We start from the raw sequence: 18,046 nt of genomic DNA on the forward strand, positions 1-18,046 counted from the left end.
GAATTCATGTTGTAAGCAGAGCAGAAATAAAAACAAAATAGCAAAACAATAGTAAGGCAGCCAACATGACAGTGGTGCGATGTTTTTTTGCTTTAATTTTTGTTATTTCGCAGCGTAAAAATGAGGTTAAAGAGAAGGTATGGTTTTTTTGCTTTCGTTGTATGGAGTTTAATCAATAATTTGAGAAAAATAATTTAAAGCTCTACAAAATAATTGAAAATTTAAAGTGAAACAGTAAACAGAGAAATAATTGAGAAAAATATTGATAGACACATGTGCCATTTTTAGCACTGTTGATAATGATAACTGCATTCCACCATAAGTCAAAAAATAATAAATATTTCCTATAAAATAACTCCTACGAAGTACTAAGTAACGACGGCACAGAGTTCTGGTTTTAACATCAGCGTAAGCAAACAATATAATTTCCATGGCATATTTGTCAATGCTTTTGGTAAATACTTAATGTATTTACTGATATCCCAAAGTACTTAATAGCCCCATTATTTGGTAATAATATTGAGGAAATATGCTGGACTTGAAGGCAAACGTAATCAAATGAAATTCGCCATTTGGAACCAGTTTTCAAAAAAAAAAAAAAAAAATCCCTTAAAAATTCTGTTGAAATCTACAAAATGCCAAATGTAGCCCTTATATTAGGGTCTATAAAAATAATGTAGCTAAAATCATCAAAATACCTAATATGCGGAGGTACCGTTGTATGGGAGTTATACGAAGACGTGGGCCTGTACAGACAATTTTCTGTCATAGGCCGTAGTATCCATTATGAACTTCAAATACCAAATTTGAAACGATTCCGGTGAATAATGTCGCTAAAATCATCAAAATACCGATTATCGGAGGTACCGTAATATGGGGGCTATACGAAGACGTGGACCTGAACAGACAATTTTCTATCATAGGCTGTAGCATCCATTTCGAACTTGAAATACCAATTTTCAAACAATTCCGATGAATATTGTCGCAAAAATCATCAAAATACCGAATATCGGGAGGTACCCTTATATGGGGGCTATACCAAAACGTGGACCTACATGGCCCATTTTCAATACCAAAAGTCCTGCAGACATAATATACATATGAGTAATTTCGGCAACCATTCGATATCAAGTTCCATCATTGTATTTCAATATGGCCACCAATATGGCAGTTGTATTTACTACCCACCCGACTTAGAAACCCACCCCTATTTGTAACAACCATCAATTGAACACAACTTCAAAATGCCCAATGATCGCATTGAAAAGAAAAAAATCAATAAAAATACATGTAAAATCAAAATAAAATATAAAAATATTTCGAAATGCATATATTTTACATCTTGATACTAAATTAAAATAAAATTTATACAAATTAAAAATTTATTTATTTTAAACAATTTGTTTTTTTTTTCTGTTAAACCATTTTTAAAAATCCAATGAAAAAACTCATCACTCTCAATGACACCTCCTTTTTTTGTATATTATTGTACGATGACAAATGTTTCATTTTTTTGCAGTTAAAGCAATTTTTTAGGTTTTTTGTTAACCGAAAACGTATGAAAAATGAATGAATTCATATAAAATACAATAAAAAACCCAAAAAGCAATATTTCAAAATAAAAATTTAAACTTGTTTAGTTTAGAATTTGAAATAAAAGCAAAATCAGCAAAATCTACACAGACAGACACACACACGATTAAATGCCATCTTATTTCAGATAATATTTATTCATATAACAAGACACGAATTTATTTACGTATTTTTGTATGTATATATAAACAATTTTTCAAACACATTTGAGAAAAAAATCCTCCTAATGATAAATTATGGCCAAAACGACAACAACGCGCTATACCAAAAAAAAAACACAACATATTCTTAATTAATCACAGAAGAAGAAAAAAATTAAATATGTATAAGCATCAATATATATATATATGTGTGAATTCGAAAAAAATTAAGATGACATTAACAAAATTGAAAAATCAAATAAAAATTGTTTATATAATTAATGTGATCGATATGGAAGGAAGATAAAGGGATTATTTAATTTATTAGAAATAATCAAGTAATAGTTTTTAATCGGCCGACGGTTAATCCTTTTTCACAAGTGCAAAAAAGTAAGACTTTGGAAAAAGTGAATCTAATAAGGAAAATTCCACTATTCTCAGGCCCTCTGTACAAAATATGCATATTGCGGCAAGATTTGCCCACAATTTTTGTCCTTTATATTAAAAATAAATATTTTATAAAATAAATTAACAATGAAATTATTGGGCGAGCAAAAAATTTATTATTGGGAATATACAAAAATAAAGAACATATCTATCTGTACTGAGAATTTTATGGTAAAACGGACCATCAAATAATCCGAAAATAAATCTGACGTCCATCCATGATTCAAACTTAGATTATTTGGTCATTAACGATTCCAAAAATATTTTAAATAGTTTGTTTGAGCCTCTAAATAACTCTTTCCTGGGACATACCCTTGTTAAAATACGCCCCTTAAAAAAGAAATGGTGGAACCTGCAAAAGGGAAATGGCTATTGGGTGAAAACTATGTCGTGTTAATTTGATATACTTTATAACTATAATATTTAGATTTTAAAATATTTATTTACATAATAGTTCCAAAATGGGAGTGCTCCTGCAAGTAAAAACAAGAGAAAAGGCAGTAAGCTCAACCGGATCGTACTTTGAATACTCTCCGCCATGATAAACTCATAAAATACCGACGGTTATATTGGGGCTTTTGTCATAGGCCATTACAGTATTCAAATACAAAATTTGAAGCAATTCCGGTGAATAATGCCGCTAAGTCATATAAATACCGAATAATATGAGGCCTAAACGAATACCGGGCATAGGCACTTTTTAGTCATTAAGATCTTCAAATCCCAAATTTGAAACATTTCAGATGAAACGTGTTACACAAATCATCAAAATACCGAATATCTAAAATTTATTTAAATTTAACATAATTGTGACAAAAACAACCAAAAAATACAACTGTATTTTATCATCATCATATAGGGGTTACGCCAAAACGTGGACCTATATATTTTATTTTATCAATTCGTTTGGAAGCTAGAGCCACTATACCACTCAAATAAGCGTGAGCAGACTTTGCTCGGTTGGAAGTAAAATCCGCTCGATCAAATTCTACTCTCACCGATTACTCAATTAGTTTTTTGTCAAAAAATTCTTACTTCATTTGAGCGGCTTCCAGATGTGCACTCTTCATTTTCAAATTATAGTAATCGCGAGCACTTATAAAACAAAATAGTAGAGGATAAACTTCGTACAAAACTCATACTCTCCCTCCCGAGAATATCACGCTAGTGAGTAAAACGAGCAACGAAAGCGATTACTGCCTCATCGGCTAGAAATTCGATAACCTAAAAACCGGTATAAAATTAAATTCTTGAAAATGATCAATTACGTCCGATTTGGAAGATACGGCTATTTAAAATTGTCTTGCCGACTTATTTCTTTCCTCTGAAACAATCAACAAAATCCTCTGAAACAAAATAAATCTAATTTGATTGGAAAATACGTTTAAAACACCACAAATCGTAACATTAAGACGTATAGTTATAAATGAGGCCAAACAGAAGAATAAATCCATTTCAAACAATTATTATAAGGACTTATTGAGTGTTTCAAATATACCTCAAATCCCTAAAAATCGATCTTAAAGTTAACTAATATAGCCCATTTTTAATACCTACCGTCTTCGACGTATACAAAATCACAGACGTAACCCGAAATGCCTTTCGAAACAATTTTGGGGATGGTTCAACCGGCCTAAAATTAAATTTTCAACCAAAATTTCCTAAAAATATTTAAAAACTTTTCGTATAAGAGGGAGGCTCCATACCTGGCTATAAAATATAAACAATCTTTCATGATTTAGGCAGACCAGACAGGCACTATTAAATTCAATCAGGTCCTGAATATAAATTTGATGGAATCTCGAGTTATCTGCAACCAAAATGACTATGTCAAAAAAAAAAAAAAAAAAAAAAAACATAAGCATAAAATATTTAACATTTCAGATTAAGCCCTTAAATTTATAAAAATATATCTATCCTATTCTGAGTTAAGCTAATTTTATACAAAGTTTCAACATCACAAGGAAAACGGTTGAAGGTATTAATTTGTCGGTACACAGTTGTTGGTCAAAACATAATTTTTCATCTAGTTCTAAAGTCGATTTCTTAAGAAAATGAGACAAATCCTTAAATTTTACTGAATTGTTTTTTTTCTCGAAGAATGCTCCCGAAAACATAACTGAAATTTAATATAAAACGTTTTCAACTTTAAATTTTTGCGAATATTAAATGCGTACATTGGATTGAATTGATGACTAAAGATTTATGTATTTTTATTCTGTTGTTGACATGTATATTCTATTATTGTACTTTAATAAATTTTAAATTATTTTTCACTAAAACGTACAAATGACGTACGTACGTATAATTCGCAGTTCTATGTCTCCCCCATATCTCATAAATATACAATTCTTTAACATTAACTTGAAGCATATTTTGCATGGCCTGGCCTGTCTCATATGTATATATGTATGTATGAATGAAAATTTGTCTAAATTGCAAACATAGCTAGTTAGTAGTCAGTCAGTCAGTTGTATGTCCTCACATTTTATTTACATTAAAATGTGTGTATAACAACATCAGCAACAGTACGTATTGCTGCAGGAGTAATTGAGTGTGCCAGTCAAAGTTTTATGTGAGAAGTTATGGTAGCTTTGAACTTGGTACTTGGGTTTTTGAATTATGATTATTTACCAGTTAATGGATGCATTTTACAAATCTATGTTTGTTGTACACACAAACATAAGTAGCATGTAGTAGATATATTGCAGATAGATTTATGCACTCTCCGGAATTTACTCTCAATTCATGGCGTTTTCTCTTTGCCAGACAGTTGTATAATAATGTTGAGACGGAATGCGTATGCACGTACAGTAGATGAGTAGTGGATTCGATAATTGTTTTTGTGTTCGAATATATATTAACATAGTATTACTTCCGTTCTGAGCCACTTAATTCACACTGCGTCATATTCAAATTTAGAAATCAAAATGTTTTATGAAATTATAATTATTAAGTCTACGATTCAAAACCGCGATTTCATGCTTACGCCACATGATGCTTAATTCCTTTTCTTAAAAAAAATACTTTTTTAATAAAAAAGTTTAAATAAGTTTTACACAATTAGTTGAACACAATATCGAATATATGCTTTAAAAATGGTATTTGTTTCTTTAGAAAAGTTAAACACATATTTATACTATGTAAGTATAGATATTTTCTTAGAAAGAGAATTGGATCTCTAAAATTGCAAATTTCTATATTTTGAGCACTTTTCGACATTTGAAGTTTATAATTTTTACTTTTTTCCAAAAATTTTCAGAATAGTTTGTCATTTCTATAACGTGAATAATTTGCTTAAGACTAGCTCCCAATTTCGTAAAAACTATTTTGGAAAATAAATTTTATTCTGTAGAGTTTTTAGTACTAATTACTAGTGCGAACAGTGAAAATATTTAAAAGATGACTCTTTTCCATTACGTAACAGTAAGTTCGCTATATTGCGGCCACTTTACGAACATAACAATTTTTTTATACCCTCAACCATAGTATGGAGGGTACATTAAGTTTGTCATTCCGTTTGTATCACCTCGAAATGTACATTTTAGACCCCACAAACTGTATATATTCTTGATCAGCAGTTAACGATGTTCGTCCGTCTGTGGAAATCGCTCTAGCCTCCGGACGAAATGAAGTAGGTTAATAAAATTTTACTCATATGTATATTATGTCTGCAAGGCTTTCGGTATTTTGGTAATTTTAGCGACATTATTCACCTGAAAAGTTTAAAATTTGGTATTTGAAGTTCGTAATCGATACTACAGCCTAAGACAAAAAAAATATCCGTGCAGGTCCACGCCTTCGTATTGCTCTCATAAACCGGTACCTCCCGATATTCGATATTTTGATGATTTAAGCTACATTATTCACCGACTTTTTTCAAGTTCCGTATTTTAATATTGTAATGGCTTATGATAAAAGTTGTCTATGCAGATCCACGTTGTTGGATAGACCCTAATATAACGGCTACATTCTATATTTATAAGACTTTAACAGAATTTTTAACGAATTTTATTTTTTGAAAATTGCCAAATTCGTTCCAAATGGTGGAGGGTATTCAAAGTTCGGCCCGGCCGAACCTACAGCTTGTTTACTTGTTTAAAATAGGAATAAGAATTTTTAAGTGGCTTAAAACTAGAAAATAAAATACTAATAAAATGGATTTAAATCCGTCAAGTACATGAGAGTATTTTTTTCAAAATAAGAATTTGTTTAAAAATGATTTCCAAAACAAACTTCTCAAAATAATATATTTTCCTAACAAATATGTATTAAGTCAAATTCCCGACGGAATCTTTAACTAAATTTACTTATTCACCAGTTATGTACCTTCAATCAAAAAGTTACAAAGACTCCTTATGTGCTCACAGTGCACCAATACATATGAATATTTGCAATTTCTGCATCTCCTATTCTCTGGTAATAGTGAGAGTAATTATTATGTTATTATTTATTGATTTATTTCAATTGATATCATTTTTACCCAATATTTTTCATTTTTGCATTTTCTGTCATTGTTGTCTACTGGCCTGCTGTTGATGATGTTTAAGCCCTGATGATGCTATACAATACAAATGTACAACATTCCTACACATGTATATATCGATGCATGCATGTTGTATCTGAGAGAACGACACATATTCATCTGTGGGTAAATTTTTCAAGTCTATAAAAGCGGCCGTATAATGAAGTGTACATGTTGTGCATTTTTGCAATTTTAAAATTTATGAACTTCCATGAAAATTCCATTCATATTTTCACAAAAATTGTCTATTCTATATGGGCATCGGTGGATATCCATTAAATGGACAAGCTACAAGAGGGATATTGAAAAATTCAAAAAAGAAAATGCATTATGGATAAAATACTGTGAAATTTTTTAAATTGAATTAAATGAGTAAATAAGGAACAAAACAAAATTGATGGGAATAAACCATTAAATAATATGTTTATACATGGGAGGTAGTGTGAATACGCGAATTGCATTTTTTATAAATTGGGGTACAATATAAAGCCGTCGGTTTTAAATGGTTATAAATTAGTTTGGTTTTAAGGGTTAAGGTACATATTTATTTTCCATTTTAGCAAATGTTTAGTAATTTACGACGAAGTACATGTTTTCAAAATTGCGTTTAAATAAAAACAAGTTCAATAAATAATTACTATCGACAAAAAATACAACACGAACAGATCAAAGACAGGGACGAATTGTTTTCTTGGCCTCAGTTGCAAAACAACTATGTGATAATTTTATAGTGTAATTTTTCAAACTATACAGGATAGAAAATAGAGAATAACGAACTCAAAAACAATTATTCAGGTATGTTATGTGAACCGATTAGATTTTTGGAATCGGAAATGTATAATTTTAGTAAATTTTTTGTGATAAACTAATAATTCTTGACAGAATGCTCTTTTGAATTATAGCTTTAGAGTTCAATCACAGTTTTTATAAAAAAGATTAGACAGAGTGAACGAAAATGTTGTTCACAGCACCTGATTATTTATGCACCAATTATAATTAATATCCCTGAATAAGTGCAAACCCTAATATATTCAGTTTTTTTGTAACTGCTGTTTTTGTAGAAATAAAAAGATTTCCAAAAGCAGTTATAAAACATACCTATTAAAATAAAAATGTTTGATGATGTCTTACAAGCCATTATGAATATTCAAAATCTTTAGATCGAACCACATAAAATATTGCATGCTAAAGAAACAATTTATGTGGTAAACTCTTTTGGATGGAATAACATTTCGAGACGGAAAAATAGCCTCTCATGAAAATTGTAGCATTGTAACAATATATAATATTAGGTAATTGAAATAACCGAGATTATGGTTAGCGATCCTTGACTCTAAGTAACTGTCTTTTGTTAAAAATTTCATAGATTTAAATCGGTTCTGTTACTGTTACTATATTACAGTTTTAACTAAATATAATGCCCCTAAGAAATCATTGATATTTTTTCCCCCAACTACAAGGTTAGATGAAAAAACTGCAACCAACTTCAGACTGCTGTCATTTTTAAACCCCTCGTCCGACAGCTGTTCAAATTATTCCAGTGACATCACTATATTGTTTACAAGCATACAAAACATTTTCAAGAAAAAAATTATTGGTGATGGAATCTAAGCGTGATAGTGTGATTTTTTATATTTGGCTGAAAAACCACAAAAGGCTATCGGTAGAGCACTCCAGCATTTAACTGGGAATAAATGTTTTGTGTCTCGTACCATCGCTCGTTACGTGATACTGGTAGTGTAGCCCGACGCCAAGGAAGTGGACGGAAGAAAACAGCAACATCAGCAGAAATGGTACGAAAAGTAAAGAAGCGACTTGGTCGAAACCCGCGTCGCAGTGGCCGAAAAGAGGCTCGTGAGCTTAACATATCGCAATATTCCATTGGCAAAATTTTGAAGAATGAGCTCGGGGTAAAGCCATTGAAATTCCAAAAAGTGCAAGAACTTACACCTTAAAAGAAAGAAAATAGACTTAAAAGAGCTAAAGAGTTACACCGCTTGGCCGAAGGTGGTGGAATGCCGAATTTAGGTTTCTCCGATGAGAAAACATTCGTTGTGCAGCAGTTTGTAAACAAACAAAATGATCGTGTTTACTTGTCAAAGAGGTCATCTGAAAATGTTAACTTTCGGTTGGCCACCAGAACTCAGGCGCCGGCTTTGGTGATGGTGTGGGCTGCATTACAGCCGATGGACGTTCTCCGCTCTTATAAATAGTCCGTGGCATCAGAATAAATACCGAATATTATCGCAAAAATATTCTGAAGGGTGTATTGAAGCCTTGGGCACAGAAATATTTTGGCCGCAGGCCTTGGACATTCCAACAGGACTCAGCACCATCGCACTCAGCACGCGCCACCCAAGAGTGGTTACAAAATGAGGTTCCTCGCTTTATTTCCAGCCCCAATGGGCAACAAAATCTCCGGATACTAATCCGTTGGACTATTGTGTCTGGAGTATTTTGGAAAGCAAGGTTGACACTAAAAAATACCAAAGTGACGATCACCTCAAGCAAGTGCTTCGCCGGGAATGGGCGAAAATACCGCAGAGCAACATTCGGGCAGCGTGTGACGGTTTCATTGGCCGTATGAGGGCCATAATTCGTGCCAATATTTATGCAATATTACAAAGAAGAATCTAAAACGAATCTAATTTAATAATCGTATGGAAAATTCAATGAGCTAAATGCTATTCCATCTAGCGATATAGCCTGATTGTATTTTTATTGAGGTCTTTTTGAGGGATCTAAGATACAAAATATGAACTTTTTCATATAAAATGTACAATCAATGTCTAAAAATTCAACATTTCGGTAAGACATGTCGTCTTTTTGGATTAGGTTAATAAACTTTTGAAATTTTTGGATATTTAGTAGATTTTGGTAGAGATCCGAAAATACTGAGATCCATAAATACTAAATATTTTTTATTAAACCTAAAAATTGTAAAAGCTATTATATAGTTCTATATCTCATCTGAACTGACGAAGCCAGAAATGTCTTGGCTTTGGGGGAACCCCAAGTAAAAGAAATTAGCTTTTCTACCAAAGTACTTTAAAAATGTGTAAAAAGCATAGAAAACATAGAACGAATTTATAATATTTTTGATTATTATGTTTCCGGCAAATACTTTGGATTCTTTCACCAAAGGTTCTGTCCATACCTATCCTCGTTGTTCCCAAAATGAGTTTCTATTGTAAATTTTCTCGCCATGCTGCAAAACAGCCAACATATTTCTACTTTTTGCAGTACTTACATTTAATCCTTTGCTAGTAGAAAATGAAATACAGCTCCACCCCAAGGACTCCAATGAAATGTCGTTTTCCTCGTTGTTTTGTTAGAAATGCAAAAAAACACACAAAGATTGCTCTTTTATCTTGCTTGCTTGCTCCTCATTCATAGAATTTGCACATACACAATAAAAAATGTTTCGAAAGTTATGATGCACTAGTTTTTTTTTCTTCGTTGCACAAGCAGATGACAATGGATTGACAGTGGTAACAGATTTATTATTTAATATTGAAATATTTTTGTTTTTTTTTTTTTAATTTTGTAATACAAATTAATTTATTTAAATTAAATTTTAAATTATTACTAATTTCATTAATGATGAGACTAGAAAGATTAACTATGATTTCTTTTATGGTTGTTGTTGTTTCTTTTTTCTTTATTTTTAAAATACTTTTGGCATTAATTATAATAAGAGAGGGGGTGTTGCGTTTTGTTTTCTATTACATAAAGTTTTATAACCAATTTCAATGTTTCAATTTGCTTTTTTCAAAATTTGATAATTGGCACTGTATGATTCTTTTTTATTTTTTGTTTATTGCACTAATTTTGTTTGTTTATTATTTTTTCGTGTTGGTTTTTTAGTATTTAATTAATTATTCCTTAATGATTTATTTTTATGTGGTCTTCCACAACTATGCCTTCTTTTTTGTTTGTTTTGAATGGATGTTTTTAATTGTTGTTGCTTCGCTCCTCTTCAGGTGTTTAAGTAATTTATTAATTTTTGTTTTTGGTCTTTGTTTTTATTGCCATTCATCTACCGGCCTTGTATTTGCCTTATGTTTAGATTGTTGTTGCTGCTGCTGATTTTTTGTATCATTCTTTGAATTATAGTTGTTTTTTTTTGTCCAATTTTTATCTGTGGCAGCAGTTAGTACATTGTAAGTTCTTTTGTTTTTGTTGTTGGTAGTTGGTATCTAATGCCTTGATTATGTCTACCAACGCGCTACCGTTTTGTTTGGATGGACTGTAAACATACGAATAAATTTCAGTTTTTACGATTATTGTTATGATTATTTTTATGACTGACTGACTGCCTGTCTATGATGTGTTGTGTTGACGACCGCGTAGCAGTAGTATTAGTCTACCGAACGATATAAGCATTGATGATGATCCGGCAATGGCGATACGGAGGACGCTGTTTGTTATTGATGATGGCTGCTGCCGTCTTCTATGGCTGCCAGCCTGCCTATGAATGTGTGCGTGTGTGCGATATTTGTTGGTTGTTTGGTTGGTATTGCTGCCGCTGCTGCTGCTTCGCACTTCGTACATGCACTGGTAGCTGTAATTGTTTTTGTTGTTGCTCTTGTCAATGTAAAACTGATGCCGGAGTGTGCCTTCCCCTAAATACCGAATTCATCATCATCAGCAGCCAGCCATCCAGCCACCACTTGTGACTTGTGTTTTCCTATGGCTGCTCTTCTAACAGCCCTTGTATGCCCTTTTTTCTTATTGTCAGTCCCTTTGTAATTGGAATTTGTTTTTAAACTCCTACGTTATTTTTTCCTATTGTGGCCCAAAACTATGTTATTTACGAGGTTACAGAGTTTGGAGGTTCCATACAATAGTTTATAGAAAGGAAAATATTCATTCACAAATTATAAGCCAGCCAGCTTATGACATTATCACTATTTCGAAAACCATTTTTTGACCATTTTGCCGAGACCGTCGTCTAATTTTATTAGTTTGATATTTATTCCCCGATTTGTGGTCTACAAAAGTTTGCCTTTTTATGACCGTTTCAATTGCATTTTGTTCTTTTGCTAATTTTTTATGGCTATTATTTTATTACTATTAGTATTGTTTTGTGATGATGTTGATTTCTTTACGACTTCTATCGAACTAAACCCATAAACTATACGTTTCGTAGCATATACATGTGAAAAATTCGAGCAAAAACACTTTGGCTTGCTGTGTTTTGTGTCGTTGGTTGATTTTTTCTTCTGGTTCCTTCTGACTTTCTGCTGCTTTTTTCTTCTGGTTCTTCTCGTGGTTCTGGTGCTGCAGAAGAGCGCCGCGTAAACATGTAGAATTTCTTAATTCAATTCGATACGAGTCGAGTCGGAACACACCAACAAAAGGCAAACCAGAGATCCGTAATGAAATTGTAGTATAAAAAGAAATTTATTGCGCCGCACAGCGTTTGAACGCCGACGTTGTTGTCGTACGTCAAAAGCTACGCCACCGCAGCCGCCTCCGGCAATGTGGATATTCAGAAAAGCTACTAAACAACTCATCGGGCAAACAAACATATGCTGAACGAACAAGCTAGTCTAGTAAAAGGGGGAAAGGAAATTCGTATTGTAAGCAGCCTGAGTACGCTGAGCAAAAGGCAAACGACGACAACAACAATGGCCACACAAAACCTCAATGTTCTCATATAAATAATACAGCACACATGACAAACACACAAACCTACATATGTACATGCGTGTATGTGTCCCTTACAAAGAGTTCTGCCAATGACACAGCTGACGGCTCTGTTGGCATTTCCAACTTCACTTTATAAATAATCTTATAAGACACTCAATGAGCTGAATCACAAAAAGAGCACAAACATTGCAAGCAAGCCACCTACATTGCGAGCGACCAGCCATCTATTCATCCAACCTACCCGCCAATCTTCTCTCATTTTCCAAGCACTGTTCTCTTCTGAGACAATAAATTCATCACATAATAAAACCCACTGTGCACATAAAACTATTACTCTGCTGAAAAAAACCCCTCTCTAACTCAGCGGGTGTTCTTCGTTGACTCATATTCGGTTATTTATGTTCTCAGCGAAGCAGCCAACATCAACTGTGCCACATTGCCGGCGTCAACATCGCCGTTACGTTGACGTTGCGTCTCGTAAATTTTGCGGCAAGCAAATGTTTTGAGTGACCACGCGTAGCGCCGAAGCAATAAAGTATTCCTGGGTCTGTTTTGCGAAATTTATTGTGTGAATTTTTCTTTTCACAGTGCTTTTGCAGGGCTCTCCACAGAATATAACAGAGACCCACGCACACACACACACAGTCAGACTACAATGTGAAGAGTATAGAGAGGGAGAGCCCTATGCTGGTTTCTTCGTAGAATTTGAGTGAGTTATTGTGATTTGTTTCCTTTGCAGGGTTTTGTTTTGTGTATATTTTGGGTTCTTCCTTCGGTTTTTACTCACAACATTTTCTTTGACAAGTTTATGTGAGAATTTTTGTTGGTTGGCTGGTGATTTTGTTACTCTGTGCGTATTTAAGTTAGCATGAATTGAAGAATGCAGAATAGGATTGCTTATTTGACATTTTTATTTTTAAAAATTTATAAAAAGAAAAATATTTCAACTCGTCATTAATAGTTTTTGTCAATGTCAATTCTGTCAATTAGCCTGTTCAAATTGAAGTTCTATATTTATCGAAAAACTATAAAAACTGCACAGGGTTACCAAAACAGTTAATGTACACCTGTTCGTGGGATCATACATTTAGTTAATGCGATTATTATATTTTATCCACGATGGGCCTTCAGTACTAGCGAAGCAATACATATTCTTAAGAATAAATTAGTGGAGATATTACATTAAAAAAATCGGAACATTTACATTTTACGAGCGTCGTTTTATTCCCTCCTCCATAGAATGTATATATATTCTTGATCAGCATAAAGTTCTATATCGATTTAGCTATGTCCGTCCGTCTGTGGAAATCACTCTAGCTTCCGAACGAAATGAAGTAGGTTGATAAAATTTTACTCAAATGTATATTATGTCTGCAGCACTTTTGACATTGAAAATGGACCATGTAGGTCCACTTTGTGGTATAGCCCCCATATAATGGTACCTCCCTATTCTCGGCATTTTAGTGATTTAAGCGAAGTTCATAATGGATACTACAGCCTATGACAGAGGATATTCAAAGTTCGGCCCGTCTGAACTTACAGCTTTTTTACTTGTTAAGATATTAAGTAATGTTAATAGAGCTCTTTATACAAAAACATCTGTGCAAAATATTTATAATTATTCTTTTTTTTAATACCGCCCTATGGAACACAAACATTTAGAATTTTTTAAGAACTTGAATTTTGGCCAATATCAAGAGGAGTGCACCATCTCATCTTTATACGAGATCCTATTTATACCCTACAACACTATGTGTTGGGGGTATTATAAGTTTGATTGGGCCAGGATTTATGTAACACCTCGAAATATTGGTTTCCCATATAGGAAAGTATATATGGATCTTCCTAGCTCGCCGAGCTGAGTTGATCTAGCTATGTATGTCCGTCCGTCCGTCTGTCCGTCTGTCCGTCTGTCCATGTTAATTTCTTATCACTCTACAGGTCGCAATTATGGCCCGATCATCACGAAATTTAGAATGGCGGTGGGGTTAAGTTCAGAATAGAACCCTATTTCTTTTGGAGATAATCGCATAATATTTAGGGGTTGAAATGGACCAAATACTGAAAAAATGTCGGATTTTACAGTGGCTATACAGGTCGCAATTATAGACCAATCGACGCGGAATTTCGCATGTAGCTAGAGTTTAGGGCGGGAAGAAGCCTACCAATTTGGGTGGTCATCGGATAATATTTAGCGGGTAAAATAGACAATATCTTTTTTGTTGAAAAAATTCAAAATTTTTCATTAAACCGCCAAAATTTTAAATCCCGGCGAAATCACAAAGCCATGACAAGGTTACTTCTGATCTTTACATTGATGTTAAGATACAACAAATCGGATATATAGCAATATATGTGCGATATATATGACTATCAAAGAAGATATGCTTGAAAGATCTCATATATGTCGAGAACGGCTGAACTGATTTCGACAGTTCTCATTAATTCAGAATGGCCTCTTGGCAGGAAACAAAAAACGTCTAAAAAATCGCATAAAAATATCTCTCTAAAGATGAAAATATTGATTTTTTAAAATTTTCTCATATTTTTTCCATTTTGTCATATTTTTGGCATATTTTCATTTTGAATTAAACATTTGGTAATATTTCTTCAGCTAACAAAACTAAGTAGTTAGGATATCAGGATATCATATACAGATCGCATTTATGGACCGATCCTTACGAAATTTTGCATGGGGATAAGATGAGGGTCAGAATAGAAGTCTACTCTTTTTGGAAATGATCGCCATATATTTAGGGTTGAAATGGACCAAAAACTGCAAAATTGTCAGCAGGTCGTAATTATCGCCCGGTCCTCACGCTCATTTGAATGGGGGTTACCGGACATTGCAAAAGCCAAGCAGTTTTGGATGACCATCCAAAAATATTCAATGTGTGAAGGAATTTGCGAACTTTTGTAGACAAAATACGAAAATGTCCATTCCAGTCGCTTTTTGGAGAATTCACAAATACAGGAAAGACGCACTTCTGACTATTTCGTTGAAGAATATTGTCAAATGTCTGTATTTCATATAGATGCGTTTCAGTCAAAAACCAATAATAAATGTTAATTTTTTCCCACTTCTGAGAGATTATAGGTCTTTGGGAAATATTGGTTCGGAACCTGATATTTTTCTTATATTATTTGTTAAAATATCTTGTGGAATTCTTTCGAGTATCTCGCCTATATAAAATTTATCATTTATTATAGTGTTGTAGGGTATTCAACGGTCGGCCCCGCTCGACTGTAGCCTTTGCTTACTTGTTTATATTTATGACATTAATTGGTATGCAAAAGCTTTCTATTGACCAATATATGCTCACATGAAAGTATATGTTCGTAAATATCAATCCAATCTCACCATTAATTTGTTGATGATGAATTTCGTAAATATGATACCATAAACAGCTATAATCCCGATATAAAATTCGATACAAGGTATCACATACTGACCAAAAATGTTTCTGCTAAAAGTTGCCAAGTGCTAACTAGCTTCCATGCATAATTTTCTCCGAATTTATGTATATAACGCACAAAAATGATAAGTTTCCATTTATAATGAATCTTGCATCATACAATCAAGTGTCGACCAAAAAAGTATACCAAATATAAAACGAATTTGTTTAGATGTAGTTACAAGCCCCATATAAATGTTTCATTTGATTAATATAAGCCTTGCTAATGTAATAATATGCTCATTATAGCAATGCTATTCGTTACGAAATAAGACAGCATACGTAGAAAATTCAATTTAAAATCAAATCAATCAAAATCAATTTTATATATTTAAAGTTTCGATCTTAATCAATTGATGTATATATTCACTTTTTATGTAGACTTCAGTAAGCAATACCTTTCAAGATTAAGTTTTAATTCAAACGCATTTCCAAACAAATACGTTGTCATTTTTCGTTTCATATTCTCAAAAAATGGAGAAGTTCTCTCTCTATAACATTTATAAAATTGGTTAACTATTTTGTATAAATCCTAACCAATCTGTCCGGATTTTCTCAACATAAGGCTTCCGTCGAATTTTAAACTCATTTGTCTTTAAGTTGTAATTTTGAGTGAAATATATGCACTACAAACGCATTTTAATATCGTCCAACAACTCCTCGCAAAACATGTCTAAGATATACAAAGCCCCCATATAAAGACGGCTTCCGATTGTTGGGACGTGTAAGGTCGTGTTGTTGTAATTGTTTTGAAAGAAAAAAGTATTGAAAATGTTATTTTTTAAGGGCAGATAATGGTTTTTGCTTTTTTGTACCACTCGACAAACTAAAAACAAATTATTGATTTTTGTAATCGAATTCTAGTAACATTTTTTGAAGAAACCCATTTCTATGAGCAATGTTTCGATTTGCCGATTCCAGTTACCATTCGAGTAAAAGGCAGAAGTAGATATTTACAGAAACCCAAACTGTACATGTTTTAAGTTGGAATTAGGCCGCTATTTAAACTTGGTAACCCTATTTCAAAATAAATCTCTTCCTCTCTGAAATGGCAACGAATTTATGTTGGTTAAGAAAAATCCAAATTGAGCTCATAAACCATGCAACTCTACAAAGCTAATACTCTGAATAAGGACTCAGAACAAACTTAGAGGGCTCTGGGTAGAGGGAAATGAAATGTGTAACACATTCTCTTGACAAACTCTCAACATCAAACATAAGACTACAAACCCACGGACACATTGCAAATATGTATGCATGAATGTTGTCGTGGAGCACAATCAAGGCAAGCTGTGCTTAGTTTCATGCAGGGAATTCCTGAATCCCTCAACGGCACAGCACAATATGAGTGAGCTCCAAACTATGTTGCTTCCCGGGGATGTAGAAATGAGAGGGTATTAATGAAATGATATCAAAAGGGGAGCAACAGACAAATACCAAAGTTAACTGTAGTCTTATTTACGGGGAAAATATACAAAAGCGAAACACTTTAGTACAGAATGATGCTCAAACAAATACAGTGGCGATGGTGTAAGATGCCGACGGAGTTCACCGAGTTACGTGATTATTGTTGAGACTTGGCAGACCTCTAAAAGAGAAGCCAATACGATTTGTGAAATATTAATTTTGGAATAAGATAAAACAGTTAAGTTTCAAAACTTTCTCAACATGGTCCAAATCTCGCAATTCAAAAATATTCTAACAAAGTCTTCAAACCTTTTTGATGACTTGCCGCAACGGTATTCATATAGAGTCAAAACATATAGCATGCATACGTTTTCTAATTACTTATGATTAATGGGAGATCTGCTTCCGATGACTTTGCCTCTGAGGGTGGAAACAAGCAGATCCACTTAAACAAAGAACAAACTAACGACCATTTTTGCCGTCGGCAAAATAATCATGGCGTAAAATCTCTGAAGTAACACAAAGAACACCACCAACCAACACACCAAGATATATTACAACAACTGCGTTGTTTATGAGCACAACACTCAATTTCTCACATCATTCATTTCAATGTATTGTCGGCAAACTACGCAAAGAGTTTGACTCTTTGTGTTTGATAATATAGCTCTCTCGCATTGGATTGCTTCCTCTCACTTCCTTGGCAATTATTCTCTCGCAGAAACCACGTGCGTTTCATAACAAACTCTTCTTTTTTAATTTGAAATGACCGTTTGACGCGTGAAAACAACAAAGACTCGGCAACAGCAACAAACACCATACCC

At 33.1% G+C, this 18,046-nt stretch overlaps 1 protein-coding gene across 6 annotated transcripts in view; it reads right to left on the reverse strand.

Moving 5' to 3' along the window:
• The window catches only part of LOC101901148 (homeotic protein antennapedia), a 281,076-nt gene that overhangs the window by 258,545 nt on the left and 4,485 nt on the right, over nucleotides 1-18,046 (reverse strand). For 3 of the 6 annotated variants that reach the window (XM_059126632.1, XM_059126634.1, XM_059126635.1), the window contains exon 1: nucleotides 9,956-11,959. The exons of 1 other annotated variant lie outside the window; for it this stretch is intronic. The gene's annotated coding sequence lies outside the window, so the exon portion shown is untranslated. Of the gene's footprint in view, nucleotides 1-9,955; nucleotides 11,960-18,046 lie in introns of those variants that run through there. 2 more of the 6 variants (XM_059126638.1, XM_059126639.1) reach the window with 2 other exon arrangements.

The sequence above is a fragment of the Musca domestica genome, unplaced genomic scaffold, assembly GCF_030504385.1.
Source record: "Musca domestica strain aabys unplaced genomic scaffold, Musca_domestica.polishedcontigs.V.1.1 4, whole genome shotgun sequence".
Lineage (NCBI taxonomy): Eukaryota > Metazoa > Arthropoda > Insecta > Diptera > Muscidae > Musca > Musca domestica.